The 12,711-nt window shown below is 32.3% G+C and overlaps 1 long non-coding RNA gene across 1 annotated transcript; it reads left to right on the forward strand.

Moving 5' to 3' along the window:
* The first annotated feature begins 22 nt into the window (after positions 1 to 22).
* LOC127860513 (uncharacterized) lies at positions 23 to 2,191 on the forward strand. Its single transcript, XR_008039826.1, has 3 exons — positions 23 to 212; positions 770 to 880; positions 1,500 to 2,191. It is a non-coding gene; the product is annotated as an uncharacterized LOC127860513 (long non-coding RNA).
* Positions 2,192 to 12,711: the final 10,520 nt, after the last annotated feature.

A 12,711-nucleotide genomic window follows, 5' to 3' on the forward strand; every position in this document is an offset into this window, starting at 1 on the left:
TGAAGAAAAAATGATGGTTAAACTTGTTGTTAAAATGAAGTTAATGTAATTTCACAAACAGTAGAGTTTAACTTAATGAGTTTTTCCATTAACAAGAATTTCTTAAAATAATAATGTATGGATATCATTTGGAAAGTGACATGAAATGTTGTTAAAAAGTGATGCATACAAGTGTTTCAGAAGTCTGTCTAGGAATAGAACAACAACTGAAGGTTTGTGCTTTTCATTATTTCTAAATATTCCTTTAAATTTATTCTTCTTATGTCATCATTGTAGACCTTTTTTATGTGACATTTTAGGTAAAAGTATGGCAAATATAGAAGTTTAAAAGCAGCTGTCACACACATTTTCACTAAGTGCAGTTTGCAGCTTGATAAAGGAAGTCCTATGTGGAGATATTAATAAGCTTGAATGTAGTATCGGAAGTTTATAATGCATGGCTAGGGAACTGAGGCTAAGGGAGTTATGTGCTGTGCATGATGAGAACTCAATGCTCATTAATGCTGTTAATGTTTATAAATAAATTAATTAAACCAATAGCATTGTTTTTTAGGTTTCACTGTACATTTTCATACCAATAGAATTACACATCATTCTAATTATAGCAATAATAAATTTGTACTAATCATACCTACAAATTTTGTTATGCTATGCTTTGTGATGTATTAACTTCATTGTAAGTTATTATTTTAAGACAATTTTACTAAATATTTAAAACAATACTTGAATTATTTTCTATATACATTTTCATTATGTGCTTTAACTGTAGCTGACCAGTTGATGGAAGATACTGCAGAGTTTGGCAGGGAAATAACCCAAGACAGCAAAGCGGCTCTTTTGGCGCATTTACCAAGAGGACTAACATGGCCACAAATTCATGGTAAATATTGTTATGCCCCGGGCTCATATAAGTAATTTAGTGTTAACCACCTGAAAGTATTTTGTCTTTTTGGTATCCAATATTTTGATCTAGTTTCAATTACAGGTTATTTTTATATGAATTAGCAAATTAGCATATCTTTCATATAGCAATATCTGAATATAAAATTCCTATATATGTTTGAGTTTCCAGATACATGCTAGTGTACCCCGTTTTGGGGCATTTAAGAAAACAACAATATAAATTTCAAAATAAAAGAGAGTCATATAAAAATATAAGTTAAATCAACAATTTATTCACTTGAAAGTCTCAGTTTTCCTGTGTGGTTGCCTGTTTGCAAGTAGATTAAAGCCCGCTTGCAAACTTTAAGAGAATAAATTTCAGTAAATGGAAAAGAAATAACTGCTAACTACTTAGGATCGTAAATGTTCGCTCAAATACAAAAAAGCCAGATGTACCGAATTGAGCAGTGATATGAAATATCTAAAATAGATTAAAATATGAATGAGCATTGAAGTATAGATATTCAATCATATGATTGCTGCACATTTACTTTTACAGATGAATGTAAAAAACTTATGACTTTCTTGTAATATTGTTTGCTTTGTTTTTCTTTCAGAGATCATGCAGGAGCCGTACAGTATAACAGCAGTACAAGTTCTATAAAAGATCCACGACCTACTGAAGCCCAGCTAATTAACAAAAAAGTTTTTAAAAACTGTAATTTTATCCCACCTGGGTACTTATAATTTACTAAGCTGCCTTCACAAGTTTTAGACTTGCAATTATATTTTAAACTGTCACTTGGAAAGTAATACATGTACATGCATTCATGTTCTGAATTTCTTTGAACAATAAAATTATATAAAAGTATTTTAATGAAATTGAGCACCTAAATTGCATTAAAGTGAAAGTAGCTGAGAAAAATAGTATCCTTAATTGTTCTCATGGGCAGCTACATATATTGTGACAAACATGAAGTAGCTAAAATAACTTAAATTTTTCATTTTGTTTCTTGTATATCGTTTGTACAGGGTTCGTGAATTGTTACTGTATATTACTTGACTTGCTTGTATTTTGTTACTTTGAATACATGTTGTTAAGGTTGCATTATACTTTTTAACTTTTAAAGTAGCGCCTGTTCTGTTATGTAAGGGCCTGATTTATGATAATGGACCTAGAGGCTTTGTAAGCATGTATTAAACAACACTTGTTTGATCTGAATAATTTGTTAAATAAATGTAACACAATTTGTAATCTGATGTTATATTTTGATGAATTGTGAACAAAATAATACATCGAAGAAACTAAGGCATTATGTTGATTTTTTGTTTTGTTTTAATCTAACCTTAAATTATGATTTATTTAAGCTGTGAGTATTGTATTCATTAATACATGAATATTGTTTTTAGACCAGAAATTTCTTTTTCTATGGTAAACGCTGGACAATTTTCCATGTTATACCAGGCATCCATGGAATATTAAACAAAGAAAAAACCTGGAACATTTTCCAGGGTTTTCCAGCCAGCATGGAAAAAATACCGTCCGAATACTCCATGTAATCTGGAAAACCCTGGAAAAAAATCCATGGTTTTCCATGGTTTTCCAGATTACATGGAGTATTCGGACGGTATTTATTCCATGCTGGCTGGAAAACCCTGGAAATTGTTCCATGGTAATTATTCCAGGGAGCCTGGAAAACCATGGAAACTATTCCAGGCTATTTCCACATACCATGGACAATTTTCCACCCTTTTTTTTAAATATTGACGCTGGAAAAGGCTGGAAACTTAGTCCGAATACTCCAGCCTCATATTTTCCATGGATTTCCATGGAAAACCCTGGACAAAGTACACCCGGGATTATAAATGCATGATAAAATTCTAAAATGTTATGTTATAGATAAATCTATATTGTTTGTATTTTTCCTAAACATTATTAGCCACCGTTGTGGTCAAACATATTTTTTTGTTTTATGAATGACGTTGTTTCACAGATTACTGTAACAGAGCTACAGATTAGGTGCGCATTTGTGTAAATACCCAATGTAAAATTGCCGATTACGCATAGAAAAATAAAACCATGCGTTCCGAAACCCAATTGAAATTGTCGATTACGCATATCATATTTTTCCTTTGCATAACGAGTAAATCTGTCCCGGAAATACCCTGGTCTGAAATACCCGGATTCTTTCCGCTTTGTCCAAGCGCTTTCAGTATACGTGTTATTGTTGTGAAAATGTAGATGTTAATGTTATACTTGTTATGTACAAACTGACTTAAAATAAAATTTGTATTTGTATATTTGTATACCATGTGCTCAAGTGTTTTCAAATTCAGAATGACATTTCCCGGTATTTTAGAATATTCTGGCTTGTTTGGTTAACAAATTGTAGTGTAAATACAAACTCAAAGTAAATATTTAAAACTACCCGATTCACACTGAAATCAGTTTTATAATCCACCAGACATATGTTGTTAATCACAAATAATAGATTTCAGAAAACAAAGGTAATGTTTACAATATCAGCAAAAGATGTCAAGGATGATCCGACAGTATCCAAATGAAAACTAGTCTTGGACAAAGCGACAATGGCTTCAAAATTGTGAATTTCAGACTGATGAGAGTTATTTTCATCTATTGTTAGATGCATTTGAAACATTTAAACCTTAAAATATTCCTCGATGCAGTAATTTATATTCATCCACCAATATATGTAGAAATGTATCCAAGAAAATGAGTATTCTTTGATTTATAGCGTGACATAAATATGTTATGACTCTGGTTGACTTTCGATACAGAGTTGGCTTCAGAGTACAGGTATGTCAATACCATATAAATTGTACGCTGAAGTTTCTTTAGCTAATATTTTTCTAATGTTGACAGACCATTCACATTGCTGGGGTTTGTTGATTTGAAGACTTATTATCATCACGGGCAGAAAAACATTATAGACATTAAACAGCGCGTCATTAAGTAGACAACAGCTGCACAACTGTATGGTAAAAGATAAATATGTATCTTAATAATTATGTTGACAACTAGCTTACGTAGCAACGTCCGAAAATATAAAATATCCGACATGTATTTCAATATTTAAAATTCAAGATATAATGACGACTGAACTGTTTTACTTTAAGGAAAAAACGGTAAAACTATGTTGAAAATGAAACACAACAACTAAATACTTATCTGTTACGGCTTAACGACTAATTATCCCAATATAACACTGTCATTGAATCGCACATTTCAATTATAATTATTCCCCTTGAAAGTTAATGCATATTGACATAACGAATTCATCAAACGTTATCAAACATTAGTAATTTGAATTGCATCGGATTCGCACAATATTATGTGGATGTAAATCCGATCCGGTTGTTGTTTATGTGTCAAGCTCATTTTGTCAGTGACTGAGTGAGATATAATAAATTTCTTCCGTAGTAAAATCTACTGTAAAGTACACAATGATACTACGTAATTCTGTCGTATCCGTCTGAATAAACATCCGCTGCACAAAATATAGACATTTGTATTAATGATAATTAAACACAATAATATTTTCTGTGTTTATTGAATTAATAACACTGAGTTTCTTTGTCGCGTTACAAGATGGCGGATGTCTAACGCTGTTTGTGAAGTGACGTCACAATGTTTATCTGTGCGCGTGCCCTTTCCCATAAAAGTATTTAAACACAAATACTCGAAAACTTGATTTTTGCCAGGTATAACGCCTACGCCAACAGGTAGATCGCATTCTTGACCATATACATGTCAAATTTCAGCAAACGTGCTGGGCCAGTTTTCAAGAAACTCAAATCGCGGCTATATGCCTCAACTTAACGAAACTTAGCCCCCTTTATCATTCATTCGAATGAACGTCATCAATGATGACGTCCAATACATCACTCATTCCATACTAGAGTTGCGACACCTTAAGGGTTTCGCGGGATGGAATGAGTGGAGAGATGAAATCAAATTGAAAATCGATTATTTCTAAAAAAAAAATGGTACGAAAAAATATGCGGGTAGGAAAAAAAAACAAATTTGGGTACGAAAACAAATTTGAGTACGATAAAAAGGGTACAAACAAAATAAGGGAACGAAAAAAACTATTTTGGTACGAAAAAAATGGGTACAAATAAAAAATAAGGTACGAAAAAATTTGTGTACGAAAAAAAAAATGAGTACGAACAAATGGGTACGAAGAAATTTGGGTACGAACAAATTTGTGTACGAAAAAATTGGGTACAAAAAAATGTGGGTACGAAAAAAAAATTGGTTATGAAAAAAATTAGGGTACGAAAAACTATTTGGGTACGAAAAAAAGGTTCAAATAAAAATTTGGGTACAAAAAAAATTGGGAACAAAACGAATTTGGGTACGAAAAAAATTTGAGTACGAACAAATGGGTTCAAAGGAATTTGGGTTCGAACAAATTTGTGTAAAAAAAAAATTGGGTACGAAAAAAAATTTGGTTATGAAAACCTATAGGGAACGAAAAAATTAGGGTACAAAAAACTATTTGGGTACGAAAAAAAAGGGTACATATATAAATTTGGGTAAAAAAAAAATTGGGTACGAAACAAATTTGTGCACCGACGGACAGACGAAGCGGCGACTATATGCTCCCCCTAAAAATTTGGGGGGGAGCATAATAAACAAGTTATGGCAATTTAAAGGTGGTACGCAAACTTAATAATAGATTTATCAATTATATGCTTATTCTAAGTGAAAAAAAGGCCATAATTGTTACAAAATGCTTGATACAGTTATCTGCTCTTGTTTATACATTGGGGTCATGTTGGTTAATAAGCAAAATACATGGTGTATGAACGCAATATGTCAAGGGACATAAAAAATATTTGAGGTCATATGCAAACTTTAACATAGATTTATCAATAATATGCATATTATTCTAAGTGAAAAAGGGCCTAATTCTGTTAAAATGCTTGATACAGTAAATGAGTTGTCTGCTCTTGTTTATAGATTGGTTTATGTCGGTAATGAAGTATGCAAAATATAAAAGCAATATGTCAATGGACATAGGAAATATATTTGAGGTGGTACGCAAACATTCCAATGCGCAAGCCGACGCCCGGGTTGAGTAGGATAGCTCGACTATATATATTTCATATATAACAGTCAAGCTAAAATGTAAATATACCATAAACAACAGGCTAACCTCAATCACAACTTTAATGCAATGCTTATAACAATAGAGATACAATGATATGCCAGGGATTGAAACTAACTGTTTACTATTGTGGGCAACCATCTTTAGTATTTTGGTTGCCCAGATAAAGAATAACGAGCCCAGAAATATGAACATGTGAATATTATACATTCTTTTAATAAAATAATAGATAATTAAATACATTTGCTGACAACACATGTTCAATGCATGATGTTTTATTATGAGCCTGAATTGAATCATGTCCTATTCCTAAATAATGAATGTTATTTAACTAGTATTGATCCATGGTGATCAATTGTTTTTCAATTTTTATTGCAGTGAATTGTTTTAAGCTTTAAAAAAAGAAGTTTACCAACTTTTGAAATTGAGTTGCCCAGGCCAAAATCTACTTGCCCCGGGTTCACGGTAAACCACTTATTTCCATCCCTGTATGCTCTTCATTTTCTGTTCTTCCATCGCATTCTCAAAATTAAATTTAAAGCCGATATTTTTAATAACATTAGTATGAATTACTAACCATTATCACCCAAAAAACAATTTTACAAAGCTGTAATCCCGTCGTAGAGATTTAGTTTACTATTATCAGTGTTCTCTTTAAATACCGGCTGCTAGCGATCTTGCCGGTTACATTAACTCTTGATGCCGGCTACTTTTCCCAAATATATCAAGTAAATGTCACAAATGCTTTGGTTTTACTGCATAGTTGCCGGCCATATAACTGGCTACTCAATTTTTTCTGGAAAACACTGAACTATGCATGACAAACACACAAAAATTAAATACATCTTAGATTCATTGTAAAAAATAAATTGACACTTCCAGCTTGTCGTCACTAAAATCCAAAGATTCAAATAATTTTCCACGAGATACGTCAACAATTGCGTAATCAAATGAATGAAAAATAAAAGTAAAGAAAGCCGGATTTTACATAAATTTCAGGTTGAAACACAACAAGGTAAAGGTAGTCGGTGAGATATAATAATAATACAGTTAGTAAGGCTCGTACCCTGGGTACGGTAAATATACTAAAACATACCCGGGAATTTTAACACTAAATCGGTTGTTGTCGGCTATTTTGTAAAAATTAATTATGTTTACATTTATGTCAATTTTCTGTTAAATGGCATTTATACAATGTATTATCAAAACTCATTTTTACAATCATTAATGTGATTCAATTTAAAATCTTAAATTGTTTAAAGTCGCGTCATTGTATGACGTTGTCAAGTATATTTTCCGCGATGTGGCACGTTCACTTTTTACCGTCATAGATTTTTTTAAAGAAACATTTTTTGGTTTGCGAGGTCCGTTAAATGGGGAACACCATATTTGGTATTTATATTATGTTTTTAACAAATAATTCATGCTGTGTAATAAATATTGTATAAGATATTTCGATATTTATTGAAAATGTTTCAAATTGTTATTTATGAAACCTTTTATTCTAATGAGTGTATGCTATCATATTATACTTCGAATAGCAGATCTGTTGTACTATAATCGTATTATTCATTCTTTATTGTTAATTTCATTTATTGTAGAGAATCGTCAATGTTACATCTAGTCGCCAATCCTTGTCGTTAGTGTTAGTTTTCAATGCTTGTTATCATTGCCGTCAATGTTAGTCGTCAATCCTTATCGTCATTATACATGAAGGAAATAAAAGCAGAAACAGAGACGTTTCTTGATTACTTGATTATTCCTACGGCGTCCTCTCAACACTCATACTAAAAAGCATGTTGATGCAGATTTTTTTAAAGAGAAGTTTCTTTAAGGTAAACAATATTGTTTTACTTTAATCGCTAGCATGTTTAACGACATCGGATTTTTGGCAGATATACAACTCGGATACAATCTAATATTTGCGGGTATGTTTAAGTTTTTTTACCGTACCCGGGCTACATATAAGTAAAGTTAAGAGTACCCGGGGTACATGTACCGGTAAGTAGTACCCGAGCCGAGAATGTCAATTGAAGGTGTTAGAGATGCATTGAACCATAAGATTAAAAGGGTAATTAACCACGGGCTTATTAAAATTAAAACGATGACATTACATTGTACCAGCTGTTTATTGTTGTATATTGTAAGCTTGAAATATTTAAATAATGTAAACAACTTACCTTGTATAAAGTTGGCACATTGTTGTCAGGTGTAGAAACTATTATACTTATTTCTGTTAAGTTGCACTGGCTGAACCAAAAGAATTATGTAGTCGTTTCTAAATAATCACGAAACAATCTACTAATGCATATATGCTTGCCAGTTGCTGAGTTTGTGCATTTCCATTCATTATACTATCGGCCTTGGCAAACAGCGTAGACTCAGATTAGACGCCGCATGATGTCTGCTATTTGGTACGCAGAAGATTTGCATATCCACGGGTGTTTATGTCAAATGTTATGGTTTTTCAATAGATCGTATACTTATCTACTTAACAGCGAATTAGCGTTCACTTGACATCATTTTTAATTATGTTATTTTGTGAATACTTTCTCGCGATCTTTTCGCCTTTGGTCGACGCCGTCTGCTATTTCAAACGATGAAGATTTCCATATCCACTGGCGTTTTTTTATGTCAAATGTTAGTGTTTTCCAATGGATCGTATACTTATCTACAAAACAGATAAGTAGCGTTCACTTTACATCGTTTGAGATGATGTTTTTTTGTAAATACTTTCTAAGCGTTCATTCTGACGAAGTCGACCATTTTGACGGGTGTGAAGAAATACCGAATTTCCCGTAATTACCAAAATCCCCAGAAATCCACGAGATCCCACGAAATCCCCATTAATATTGATTGTGTATTGAAAAACTGCGTATTTTAATATAGATCGTTGCGAAATACACTGAAATCACTAATGAAACATTGTTTTATCAAGTTTAATTTCGGGGATTTCGGTAGGACTTCGGTATATCCGCATACCGCATTTTGTATATCCGGTTTTGTCAAACTTGCGAAACTTTTTCGTGATTTAATCAAAAACTATATTTTTCCCAGGTATAACGCCTACGCAAACAGGTAGATCGCATTCTTGTCCATATACATGTCAAATTTCAGCAAACGTGCTAGGCCAGTTTTCAAGAAACTCAAATCGCAGTGATTCTCGCCAGCTTAACGAAAGTTAGCCCCCTTTATCATTCGTTCGATTGAACGTCATCAATGATGACGTCCAATACATCACTCATTCCATACTAGAGTGCGACACCTTAAGGGGTTCGCGTGATGGAATGAGTGGAGAGATGAAATCAAATTGAAAATTGATTATTTCTAAAAAAATGGTACGAAAAAATATGTGGGTAGGAAAAAAAAAACAAATTTGGGTACGAAAACAAATTTGAGTACGATAAAAAGGGTACAAACAAAATAAGGGAATGAAAAACTATTTTGGTACGAAAAAAATGGGTACAAATAAAAAATAATGTACGAAAAATTTGTGTACGAAAAAAAATGAGTACGAACAAATGGGTACGAAGAAATTTGGTACGAACAAATTTGTGTACGAAAAAATTGGGTACAAAAAAATGTGGGTACAAAAAAAAAATTGGTTATGAAAAAAAATTAGGGTACGAAAAACTATTTGGGTACGAAAAAAAAGGTTCAATAAAAATTTGGGTACAAAAAAAATTGGGAACAAAACGAATTTGGGTACGAAAAAAATGTGAGTACGAACAAATGGGTTTAAAGAAATTTGTGGTTCGAACAAATTTGTGCAAAAAAAAAATTGGGGCAAAAAAAATTTGGTTATGAAAACCTATAGGGAACGAAAAAATTAGGGTAGAAAAAACTATTTGGGTACGAAAAAAAAAAGGGTACATATATAAATTTGGTAAAAAAAATTGGGTACGAAACAAATTGTGCACCGACGGACAGACGAAGCGGCGACTATATGCTCCCCCTAAAAAATTTGGGGGGGAGCATAATAACAAGTTATGGCAATTTAAGGTGGTACGCAAACTTAATAATAGATTTATCAATTATATGCTTATTCTAAGTGAAAAAAAAGGCCATAATTGTTACAAAATGCTTGATTACAGTTATCTGCTCTTGTTTATACATTGGGGTCATGTTGGTTAATAAGCAAAATACATGGTGTATGAAACGCAATATGTCAAGTGACATAAAAAATATTGAGGTCATATGCAAACTTTAACATAGATTTATCAAATATGCATATTATTCTAAGTGAAAAAGGGCCTAATTCTGTTAAAATGCTTGATACAGTAAATGAGTTGTCTGCTCTTGTTTATAGATTGGGGTTATGTCGGTAATGAAGTATGCAAATATAAAAGCAATATGTCAATGGACATAGGATATAATTTGAGGTGGTACGCAAACATTCCAATGCGCACGCCGACGCCGGGTTGAGTAGGATAGCTCGACTATATATTTCATATATAACAGTCAAGCTAAAATGTAAATATACCATAAACAACAGGCTAACCTCAATCACAACTTTAATGCAATGCTTATAACAATAGAGATACAATGATATGCCAGGGATTTGAAACTAACTGTTTACTATTGTGGGCAACCATCTTTAGTATTTGGTTGCCCAGATAAAGAATAACGAGCCCAGAAATATGAACATGTGAATATTATACATTCTTTTAATAAAATAATAGATAATTAAATACATTTGCTGACAACACATGTTCAATGCATGATGTTTTATTATGAGCCTGAATTGAATCATGTCCTATTCCTAAATAATGAATGTTATTAACTAGTATTGATCCATGGTGATCAATTGTTTTTCAATTTTATTGCAGTGAATTGTTTAAGCTTTTAAAAAAAGAAGTTTACCAACTTTTGAATTGAGTTGCCCAGGCCAAAATCTACTTGCCCCGGGTTCACGGTAAACCACTTATTTCCATCCCTGTATGCTCTTCATTTTCTGTTCTTCCATCCCATTCTCAAAATTAAATTTAAAGCCGATATTTTTTTAAAACATTAGTATGAATACTAACCATTATCACCCAAAAAACAATTTTACAAAGCTGTAATCCCGTCGTAGAGTTTAGTTTAATATTATCAGTGTTCTCTTTAAATACCGGCTGCTAGCGATCTTGCCCGGTTACATTAACTCTTGATGCCGGCTACTTTTCCCAAAATATCAAGTAATGTCACAAATGCTTTGGTTTTACTGCATAGTTGCCGGCCAATAACTGGCTACTCAATTTTTTCTGGAAAACACTGAACTATGCATGACAAACACACAAAAATTAAATACATCTTAGATTCATTGTAAAAAATAAATTGACACTTCCAGCTTGTCGTCACTAAAATCCAAAGATTCAAATAATTTTCCACGAGATACGTCAACAATTGCGTAATCAAATGAATGAAAATAAAAGTAAAGACAGCCGGATTTTACATAAAATTTCAGGTTGAAACACAACAAGGTAAAGGTAGTCGGTGTGAGATAAATAATAATACAGTTAGTAAGGCTCGTACCCTGGGTACGGTAAATATACTAAAACATACCCGGGAATTTTAACACTAATCGGTTGTTGTCGGCTATTTTGTAAAAATAATTATGTTTACATTTATGTCAATTTTCTGTTAAATGGCATTTATACAATGTATATCAAAACTCATTTTTACAATCATTAATGTGATTCAATTTAAAATCTTAAATTGTTTAAAGTCGCGTCATTGTATGACGTGTCAAAGTATATTTTCCGCGATGTCGCACGTTCACTTTTTACCGTCTAGTTTTTTTAAAGAAACATTTTTTGGTTTGCGAGGTCCTTTAATGGGGAACACCATATTTGGTATTTATATTATGTTTTAACAATAATTCATGCTGTGTAATAAATATTGTATAAGATATTTCGATATTTATTGAAAATGTTTCAAATTGTTATTTATGAAACCTTTTATTCTTATGAGTGTATGCTATCATATTATACTTCGAATAGCAGATCTGTTGTACTATAATCGTATTATTCATTCTTTATTGTAATTTCATTTATTGTAGAGAATCGTCAATGTTACATCTAGTCGCCAATCCTTGTCGTAGTGTTAGTTTTCAATGCTTGTTATCATTGCCGTCAATGTTAGTCGTCAATCCTTATCGTAATTATACATGAAGGAAATAAAAGCAGAAACAGAGACGTATTCTTGATTACTTGATTATTCCTACGGGCGTCCTCTCAACACTCTACTAAAAAGCATGTTGATGCAGATTTTTTTTAAAGAGAAGTTTTTTAAGGTAAACAATATTGTTTTACTTTTAATCGCTAGCATGTTTAAACGAATCGGATTTTTGGCAGATATACAACTCGGATACAATCTAATCTTTGCGGTATGTTTAAGTTTCTTTACCGTACCCGGGCTACATGTAAGTAAAGTTAAGAGTACCGCGGGTACATGTACCGGTAAGTAGTACCCGAGCCGAGAATGTCCATTGAAGGTGTTAGAGATGCATTGAACCATAAGATTAAAAAGGGTAATTAACCACGGGCTTATTAAAATTAAAAAACGATGACATTACATTGGCAGCTGTTTATTGTTGTATACTGTAAGCCTTGAAATATTTTAAATAATGTAAACAACTTACCTTGTATAAAGTTGGCACATTGTTGTCGGTGTAGAAAACTATTATACTTATTTCTGTTAAGTTGCACTGGCT

This window comes from Dreissena polymorpha, chromosome 15, assembly GCF_020536995.1.
Source record: "Dreissena polymorpha isolate Duluth1 chromosome 15, UMN_Dpol_1.0, whole genome shotgun sequence".
NCBI classification, from domain to species: Eukaryota; Metazoa; Mollusca; class Bivalvia; order Myida; family Dreissenidae; genus Dreissena; species Dreissena polymorpha.